The following is an 11,408-nucleotide window of genomic DNA, read 5'->3' as shown; positions in this document are numbered from 1 at the left end:
TTTTGAATATTTTTTACATTTTTTGATTAAAACAGATTGTAATTGATTGATTGCCTCGGGAAACATGGAGCAAAAGCCATCCATTGTCAAGAAAAGATCATTTATAGTCACTCATGCCTAGGAAAGCCTTATTACTCGGTTTAAATGCTTTTATAATCCCATTATTGAATTTATTTTGAATTGTTTTTACATTTTTTGATTCAAACAGAATCTAATTGATTGTTTGCCTTGGGAAACGTGGAGCGAAAGCCATCCATTTTCAAGAAAAGATCATTTATAGTCACTCATGCCTAGAAAAGCCTTATTACTCGGTTTAAATGCCTTTATAATCCCATTATCAAATTTATTTTTAATTTTTTTTACATTTTTTTATTAAAACAGATTGTAATTGATTGTTTCCCTCGAGAAACTTGGAGCGAAGGCCATCCATTGTGAAGAAAAGTTCATTTATATTCACTTATGCCTAGCAAAGCCTTATTACTCGGTTTAAATGCCTTTATAGTCTCATTATTGAATTTATTTTGATTTTTTTTTACATTTTTTTATTAAAACAGATTCTAATTGATTGTTTTCCTGGGGAAACTTTGAGCGAAAGCCATCCATTGTCAAGAAAAGATCATTTATAGTCACTCATGCCTAGAAAAGCCTTATTACTCTGTGTAAATGCTTTTATAATCCCATTATAGAATTTATTTTGAATATTTTTTACATTTTTTGATTAAAACAGATTGTAATTGATTGATTGCCTCGGGAAACATGGAGCAAAAGCCATCCATCGTCAAGAAAAGATCATTTATAGTCACTCATGCCTAGGAAAGCCTTATTACTCGGTTTAAATGCCTTTATAATCCCATTATCAAATTTATTTTTAATTTTTTTTACTTTTTTTGATTAAAACAGATTCTAATTGATTGTTTTCCTGGGGAAACTTGGAGCGAAAGCCATCCATTGTCAAGGAAAGATCATTTATATTCACTCATGCCTAGAAAAGCCTTATTACTCGGCGTAAATGCTTTTATAATCCCATTATTGAATTTATTTTGAATACTTTTTACATTTTTTGATTAAAACAGATTGTAATTGATTGATTGCCTCGGGAAACATGGAGCAAAAGCCATCCATTGTCAAGAAAAGATCATTTATAGTCACTCATGCCTAGGAAAGCCTTATTACTCGGTTTAAATGCTTTTATAATCCCATTATTGAATTTATTTTGAATTGTTTTTACATTTTTTGATTAAAACAGAATCTAATTGATTGTTTGCCTCGGGAAACGTGGAGCGAAAGCCATCCATTGTCAAGAAAAGATCATTTATAGTCACTCATGCCTAGAAAAGCCTTATCACTCGGTTTAAATGCCTTTATAATCCCATTATCAAATTTATTTTGAATTTTTTTTACATTTTTTGACTAAAACAGATTGTAATTGATTGTTTCCCTCGGGAAACTTGGAGCGAAAGCCATCCATTGTCAAGAAAAGTTCATTTATATTCACTTATGCCTAGCAAAGCCTTATTACTCGGTTTAAATGCCTTTATAATCCCATTATGGAATTTATTTTGAATTTTTTTTACATTTTTTTATTAAAACAGTTTCTAATTGATTGTTTTCCTGGGGAAACTTGGAGCGAAAGCCATCCATTGTCAAGAAAAGATCATTTATAGTCACTCATGCCTAGAAAAGCCTTATTACTCGGTGTAAATGCTTTTATAATCCCATTATTGAATTTATTTTGAATATTTTTTACATTTTTTGATTAAAACAGATTGTAATTGATTGATTGCCTCGGGAAACATGGAGCGAAAGCCATCCATTGTCAAGAAAAGATCATTTATAGTCACTCATGCCTAGGAAAGCCTCGTTACTCGGTTTAAATGCTTTTATAATCCCATTATTGAATTTATTTTGAATTGTTTTTACATTTTTTGATTAAAACAGAATCTAATTGATTGTTTGCCTCGGGAAAGGTGGAGCGAAAGCCATCCATTGTCAAGAAAAGATCATTTATAGTCACTCATGCCTAGAAAAGCCTTATTACTCGGTTTAAATGCCTTTATAATCCCATTATCAAATTTATTTTTAATTTTTTTTACATTTTTTGATTAAAACATATTGTAATTGATTGTTTGCCTCGAGAAACTTGGAGCGAAGGCCATCCATTGTGAAGAAAAGTTCATTTATATTCACTTATGCCTAGCAAAGCCTTATTACTCGGTTTAAATGCCTTTATAGTCTCATTATTGAATTTATTTTGATTTTTTTTTACATTTTTTTATTAAAACAGATTCTAATTGATTGTTTTCCTGGGGAAACTTTGAGCGAAAGCCATCCATTGTCAAGAAAAGATCATTTATAGTCACTCATGCCTAGAAAAGCCTTATTACTCGGTGTAAATGCTTTTATAATCCCATTATAGAATTTATTTTGAATATTTTTTACATTTTTTGATTGAAACAGATTGTAATTGATTGATTGCCTCGGGAAACATGGAGCAAAAGCCATCCATCGTCAAGAAAAGATCATTTATAGTCACTCATGCCTAGGAAAGCCTTATTACTCGGTTTAAATGCCTTTATAATCCCATTATCAAATTTATTTTGAATTGTTTTTACATTTTTTGATTCAAACAGAATCTAATTGATTGTTTGCCTCAGAAAACGAGAAGCGAAAGCCATCCATTATCAAGAAAAGATCATTTATAGTCACTCATGCCTAGAAAAGCCTTATTACTCGGTGTAAATGCTTTTATAATCCCATTATTGAATTTATTTTGAATATTTTTTACATTTTTTGATTAAAACATATTGTAATTGATTGATTGCCTCGGGAAACATGGAGCAAAAGCCATCCATTGTCAAGAAAAGATCATTTATAGTCACTCATGCCTAGGAAAGCCTTATTACTCTGTTTAAATGCTTTTATAATCCCATTATTGAATTTATTTTGAATTGTTTTTACATTTTTTGATTAAAACAGAATCTAATTGATTGTTTGCCTCGGGAAACGTGGAGCGAAAGCCATCCATTGTCAAGAAAATATCATTTATAGTCACTCATGCCTAGAAAAGCCTTATTACTCGGTTTAAATGCCTTTATAATCCCATTATCAAATTTATTTTGAATTTTTTTTACATTTTTTGATTAAAACAGATTGTAATTGATTGTTTCCCTCGGGAAACTTGAAGCGAAAGCCATCCATTGTCAAGAAAAGTTCATTTATATTCACTTATGCCTAGCAAAGCCTTATTACTCGGTTTAAATGCCTTTATAATCCCATTATGGAATTTATTTTGAATTTTTTTTACATTTTTTTATTAAAACAGATTCTAATTAATTGTTTTCCTGGGGAAACTTGGAGCGAAAGCCATCCATTGTCAAGAAAAGATCATTTATAGTCACTCATGCCTAGAAAAGCCTTATTACTCGGTGTAAATGCTTTTATAATCCCATTATAGATTTTATTTTGAATATTTTTTACATTTTTTGATTAAAACATATTGTAATTGATTGATTGCCTCGGGAAACATGGAGCAAAAGCCATCCATTGTCAAGAAAAGATCATTTATAGTCACTCATGCCTAGGAAAGCCTTATTACTCGGTTTAAATGCTTTTATAATCCCATTATTGAATTTATTTTGAATTGTTTTTACATTTTTTGATTAAAACAGAATCTAATTGATTGTTTGCCTCGGGAAACGTGGAGCGAAAGCCATCCATTGTCAAGAAAAGATCATTTATAGTCACTCATGCCTAGAAAAGCCTTATCACTCGGTTTAAATGCCTTTATAATCCCATTATCAAATTTATTTTGAATTTTTTTTACATTTTTTGACTAAAACAGATTGTAATTGATTGTTTCCCTCGGGAAACTTGGAGCGAAAGCCATCCATTGTCAAGAAAAGTTCATTTATATTCACTTATGCCTAGCAAAGCCTTATTACTCGGTTTAAATGCCTTTATAATCCCATTATGGAATTTATTTTGAATTTTTTTTACATTTTTTTATTAAAACAGTTTCTAATTGATTGTTTTCCTGGGGAAACTTGGAGCGAAAGCCATCCATTGTCAAGAAAAGATCATTTATAGTCACTCATGCCTAGAAAAGCCTTATTACTCGGTGTAAATGCTTTTATAATCCCATTATTGAATTTATTTTGAATATTTTTTACATTTTTTGATTAAAACAGATTGTAATTGATTGATTGCCTCGGGAAACATGGAGCGAAAGCCATCCATTGTCAAGAAAAGATCATTTATAGTCACTCATGCCTAGGAAAGCCTCGTTACTCGGTTTAAATGCTTTTATAATCCCATTATTGAATTTATTTTGAATTGTTTTTACATTTTTTGATTAAAACAGAATCTAATTGATTGTTTGCCTCGGGAAAGGTGGAGCAAAAGTCATCCATTGTCAAGAAAAGATCATTTATAGTCACTCATGCCTAGAAAAGCCTTATTACTCGGTTTAAATGCCTTTATAATCCCATTATCAAATTTATTTTTAATTTTTTTTACATTTTTTGATTAAAACATATTGTAATTGATTGTTTGCCTCGAGAAACTTGGAGCGAAGGCCATCCATTGTGAAGAAAAGTTCATTTATATTCACTTATGCCTAGCAAAGCCTTATTACTCGGTTTAAATGCCTTTATAGTCTCATTATTGAATTTATTTTGATTTTTTTTTACATTTTTTTATTAAAACAGATTCTAATTGATTGTTTTCCTGGGGAAACTTTGAGCGAAAGCCATCCATTGTCAAGAAAAGATCATTTATAGTCACTCATGCCTAGAAAAGCCTTATTACTCGGTGTAAATGCTTTTATAATCCCATTATAGAATTTATTTTGAATATTTTTTACATTTTTTGATTGAAACAGATTGTAATTGATTGATTGCCTCGGGAAACATGGAGCAAAAGCCATCCATCGTCAAGAAAAGATCATTTATAGTCACTCATGCCTAGGAAAGCCTTATTACTCGGTTTAAATGCCTTTATAATCCCATTATCAAATTTATTTTGAATTGTTTTTACATTTTTTGATTCAAACAGAATCTAATTGATTGTTTGCCTCAGAAAACGAGAAGCGAAAGCCATCCATTATCAAGAAAAGATCATTTATAGTCACTAATGCCTAGAAAAGCCTTATTACTCGGTGTAAATGCTTTTATAATCCCATTATTGAATTTATTTTGAATATTTTTTACATTTTTTGATTAAAACATATTGTAATTGATTGATTGCCTCGGGAAACATGGAGCAAAAGCCATCCATTGTCAAGAAAAGATTATTTATAGTCACTCATGCCTAGGAAAGCCTTATTACTCGGTTTAAATGCTTTTATAATCCCATTATTGAATTTATTTTGAATTGTTTTTACATTTTTTGATTAAAACAGAATCTAATTGATTGTTTGCCTCGGGAAACGTGGAGCGAAAGCCATCCATTGTCAAGAAAATATCATTTATAGTCACTCATGCCTAGAAAAGCCTTATTACTCGGTTTAAATGCCTTTATAATCCCATTATCAAATTTATTTTGAATTTTTTTTACATTTTTTGATTAAAACATATTGTAATTGATTGTTTCCCTCGGGAAACTTGGAGCGAAAGCCATCCATTGTCAAGAAAAGTTCATTTATATTCACTTATGCCTAGCAAAGCCTTATTACTCGGTTTAAATGCCTTTATAATCCCATTATGGAATTTATTTTGAATTTTTTTTACATTTTTTTATTAAAACAGATTCTAATTAATTGTTTTCCTGGGGAAACTTGGAGCGAAAGCCATCCATTGTCAAGAAAAGATCATTTATAGTCACTCATGCCTAGAAAAGCCTTATTACTCGGTGTAAATGCTTTTATAATCCCATTATAGATTTTATTTTGAATATTTTTTACATTTTTTGATTAAAACATATTGTAATTGATTGATTGCCTCGGGAAACATGGAGCAAAAGCCATCCATTGTCAAGAAAAGATCATTTATAGTCACTCATGCCTAGGAAAGCCTTATTACTCTGTTTAAATGCTTTTATAATCCCATTATTGAATTTATTTTGAATTGTTTTTACATTTTTTGATTAAAACAGAATCTAATTGATTGTTTGCCTCGGGAAACGTGGAGCGAAAGCCATCCATTGTCAAGAAAAGATCATTTATAGTCACTCATGCCTAGAAAAGCCTTATTACTCGGTTTAAATGCCTTTATAATCCCATTATCAAATTTATTTTGAATATTTTTTACATTTTTTGATTAAAACAGATTGTAATTGATTGTTTGCCTCGGCAAACTTGGAGCGAAAGCCATGCATTGTCAAGAAAAGTTCATTTATAGTCACTCATGCCTAGAAAAGCCTTATTACTCGGTTTAAATGCTTTTATAATCCCATTATTGAATTTATTTTGAATATTTTCTACATTTTTTGATTGAAACAGATTTTAATTGATTGTTTGCCTCAGAAAACGAGAAGCGAAAGCCATCCATTGTCAAGAAAAGTTCATTTATAGTCACTCATGCCTAGGAAAGCCTTATTACTCGGTTTAAATGCTTTTATAATCCCATTATTGAATTTATTTTGAATATTTTCTACATTTTTTGATTGAAACAGATTCTAATTGATTGTTTGCCTCAGAAAACGAGAAGCGAAAGCCATCCATTATCAAGAAAAGATCATTTATAGTCACTAATGCCTAGAAAAGCCTTATTACTCGGTGTAAATGCTTTTATAATCCCATTATTGAATTTATTTTTAATATTTTTTACATTTTTTGATTAAAACATATTGTAATTGATTGATTGCCTCGGGAAACATGGAGCAAAAGCCATCCATTCTCAAGAAAAGATCATTTATAGTCACTCATGCCTAGGAAAGCCTTATTACTCTGTTTAAATGCTTTTATAATCCCATTATTGAATTTATTTTGAATTGTTTTTACATTTTTTGATTAAAACAGAATCTAATTGATTGTTTGCCTCGGGAAACGTGGAGCGAAAGCCATCCATTGTCAAGAAAAGATCATTTATAGTCACTCATGCCTAGAAAAGCCTTATTACTCGGTTTAAATGCCTTTATAATCCCATTATCAAATTTATTTTGAATTTTTTTTACATTTTTTGATTAAAACATATTGTAATTGATTGTTTGCCTCGGCAAACTTGGAGCGAAAGCCATGCATTGTCAAGAAAAGTTCATTTATAGTCACTCATGCCTAGAAAAGCCTTATTACTCGGTTTAAATGCTTTTATAATCCCATTATTGAATTTATTTTGAATATTTTCTACATTTTTTGATTGAAACAGATTTTAATTGATTGTTTGCCTCAGAAAACGAGAAGCGAAAGCCATCCATTGTCAAGAAAAGTTCATTTATAGTCACTCATGCCTAGGAAAGCCTTATTACTCGGTTTAAATGCTTTTATAATCCCATTATTGAATTTATTTTGAATATTTTCTACATTTTTTGATTGAAACAGATTCTAATTGATTGTTTGCCTCAGAAAACGAGAAGCGAAAGCCATCCATTATCAAGAAAAGATCATTTATAGTCACTAATGCCTAGAAAAGCGTTATTACTCGGTGTAAATGCTTTTATAATCCCATTATTGAATTTATTTTTAATATTTTTTACATTTTTTTATTAAAACATATTGTAATTGATTGATTGCCTCGGGAAACATGGAGCAAAAGCCATCCATTGTCAAGAAAAGATCATTTATAGTCACTCATGCCTAGGAAAGCCTTATTACTCTGTTTAAATGCTTTTATAATCCCATTATTGAATTTATTTTGAATTGTTTTTACATTTTTTGATTAAAACAGAATCTAATTGATTGTTTGCCTCGGGAAACGTGGAGCGAAAGCCATCCATTGTCAAGAAAAGATCATTTATAGTCACTCATGCCTAGAAAAGCCTTATTACTCGGTTTAAATGCCTTTATAATCCCATTATCAAATTTATTTTGAATTTTTTTTACATTTTTTGATTAAAACAGATTGTAATTGATTGTTTGCCTCGGCAAACTTGGAGCGAAAGCCATGCATTGTCAAGAAAAGTTCATTTATAGTCACTCATGCCTAGAAAAGCCTTATTACTCGGTTTAAATGCTTTTATAATCCCATTATTGAATTTATTTTGAATATTTTCTACATTTTTTGATTGAAACAGATTTTAATTGATTGTTTGCCTCAGAAAACGAGAAGCGAAAGCCATCCATTGTCAAGAAAAGTTCATTTATAGTCACTCGTACCTAGGAAAGCCTTATTACTCGGTTTAAATGCTTTTATAATCCCATTATTGAATTTATTTTGAATATTTTCTACATTTTTTGATTGAAACAGATTCTAATTGATTGTTTGCCTCAGAAAACGAGAAGCGAAAGCCATCCATTATCAAGAAAAGATCATTTATAGTCACTCATGCCTAGAAAAGCCTTATTACTCGGTGTAAATGCTTTTATAATCCCATTATTGAATTTATTTTGAATATTTTTTACATTTTTTGATTAAAACATATTGTAATTGATTGATTGCCTCGGGAAACATGGAGCAAAAGCCATCCATTGTCAAGAAAAGATCATTTATAGTCACTCATGCCTAGGAAAGCCTTATTACTCTGTTTAAATGCTTTTATAATCCCATTATTGAATTTATTTTGAATTGTTTTTACATTTTTTGATTAAAACAGAATCTAATTGATTGTTTGCCTCGGGAAACGTGGAGCGAAAGCCATCCATTGTCAAGAAAAGATCATTTATAGTCACTCATGCCTAGAAAAGCCTTATTACTCGGTTTAAATGCCTTTATAATCCCATTATCAAATTTATTTTGAATTTTTTTTACATTTTTTGATTAAAACAGATTGTAATTGATTGTTTGCCTCGGCAAACTTGGAGCGAAAGCCATGCATTGTCAAGAAAAGTTCATTTATAGTCACTCATGCCTAGAAAAGCTTTATTACTCGGTTTAAATGCTTTTATAATCCCATTATTGAATTTATTTTGAATATTTTCTACATTTTTTGATTGAAACAGATTTTAATTGATTGTTTGCCTCAGAAAACGAGAAGCGAAAGCCATCCATTGTCAAGAAAAGTTCATTTATAGTCACTCATGCCTAGGAAAGCCTTATTACTCGGTTTAAATGCTTTTATAATCCCATTATTGAATTTATTTTGAATATTTTCTACATTTTTTGATTGAAACAGATTCTAATTGATTGTTTGCCTCAGAAAACGAGAAGCGAAAGCCATCCATTATCAAGAAAAGATCATTTATAGTCACTCATGCCTAGAAAAGCCTTATTACTCATTGTAAATGCTTTTATAATCCCATTATTGAATTTATTTTGAATATTTTTTACATTTTTTGATTAAAACATATTGTAATTGATTCATTGCCTCGGGAAACATGGAGCAAAAGCCATCCATTGTCAAGAAAAGATCATTTATAGTCACTCATGCCTAGGAAAGCCTTATTACTCGGTTTAAATGCTTTTATAATCCCATTATTGAATTTAGTTTGAATATTTTCTACATTTTTTGGTTGAAACAGATTCTAATTGATTGTGTGCCTCAGAAAACGAGAAGCGAAAGCCATCCATTGTCAAGAAAAGATCATTTATAGTCACTCATGCCTAGAAAAGCCTTATTACTCGATGTAAATGCTTTTATAATCCCATTATTGAATTTATTTTGAATATTTTTTACATTTTTTGATTAAAACAGATTGTAATTGATTGATTGCCTTGGGAAACATGGAGCAAAAGCCATCCATTGTCAAGAAAAGATCATTTATAGTCACTCATGCCTAGGAAAGCCTTATTACTCGGTTTAAATGCTTTTATAATCCCATTATTGAATTTATTTTGAATTGTTTTTACATTTTTTGATTAAAACAGAATCTAATTGATTGTTTGCCTTGAGAAACATGGAGCGAAAGCCATCCATTGTCAAGAAAAGATCATTTATAGTCACTCATGCCTAGAAAAGCCTTAATACTCGCTATAAATGCTTTGATAATCCCAAAATGAATTTAATTTGAATCTTTTTACATTTTTTGATTAAAACAGATTGTAACTGATTGTTTGCCTCGGGAAACGTGGAGCGAAAGCCATCCACTGTCAAGAAAAGATCATTTATAGTCACTCATGCCTAGAAAAGCCTTATTACTCGGTTTAAATGCTTTTATAATCCCATTATTGAATTTATTTTGAATTGTTTTTACATTTTTTGATTAAAACAGAATCTAATTGATTGTTTGCCTCGGGAAACGTGGAGCGAAAGCCATCCATTGTCAAGAAAATATCATTTATAGTCACTCATGCCTAGAAAAGCCTTATTACTCGGTTTAAATGCCTTTATAATCCCATTATCAAATTTATTTTGAATTTTTTTTACATTTTTTGATTAAAACAGATTGTAATTGATTGTTTCCCTCGGGAAACTTGGAGCGAAAGCCATCCATTGTCAAGAAAAGTTCATTTATATTCACTTATGCCTAGCAAAGCCTTATTACTCGGTTTAAATGCCTTTATAATCCCATTATGGAATTTATTTTGAATTTTTTTTACATTTTTTTATTAAAACAGATTCTAATTAATTGTTTTCCTGGGGAAACTTGGAGCGAAAGCCATCCATTGTCAAGAAAAGATCATTTATAGTCACTCATGCCTAGAAAAGCCTTATTACTCGGTGTAAATGCTTTTATAATCCCATTATAGATTTTATTTTGAATATTTTTTACATTTTTTGATTAAAACATATTGTAATTGATTGATTGCCTCGGGAAACATGGAGCAAAAGCCATCCATTGTCAAGAAAAGATCATTTATAGTCACTCATGCCTAGGAAAGCCTTATTACTCTGTTTAAATGCTTTTATAATCCCATTATTGAATTTATTTTGAATTGTTTTTACATTTTTTGATTAAAACAGAATCTAATTGATTGTTTGCCTCGGGAAACGTGGAGCGAAAGCCATCCATTGTCAAGAAAAGATCATTTATAGTCACTCATGCCTAGAAAAGCCTTATTACTCGGTTTAAATGCCTTTATAATCCCATTATCAAATTTATTTTGAATATTTTTTACATTTTTTGATTAAAACAGATTGTAATTGATTGTTTGCCTCGGCAAACTTGGAGCGAAAGCCATGCATTGTCAAGAAAAGTTCATTTATAGTCACTCATGCCTAGAAAAGCCTTATTACTCGGTTTAAATGCTTTTATAATCCCATTATTGAATTTATTTTGAATATTTTCTACATTTTTTGATTGAAACAGATTTTAATTGATTGTTTGCCTCAGAAAACGAGAAGCGAAAGCCATCCATTGTCAAGAAAAGTTCATTTATAGTCACTCATGCCTAGGAAAGCCTTATTACTCGGTTTAAATGCTTTTATAATCCCATTAT

The sequence above is a fragment of the Theobroma cacao genome, chromosome 7, assembly GCF_053813885.1.
Source record: "Theobroma cacao isolate CCN51 chromosome 7, ASM5381388v1, whole genome shotgun sequence".
NCBI lineage: Eukaryota > Viridiplantae > Streptophyta > Magnoliopsida > Malvales > Malvaceae > Theobroma > Theobroma cacao.
Note: the sequence above shows the minus strand (reverse complement) of the source record.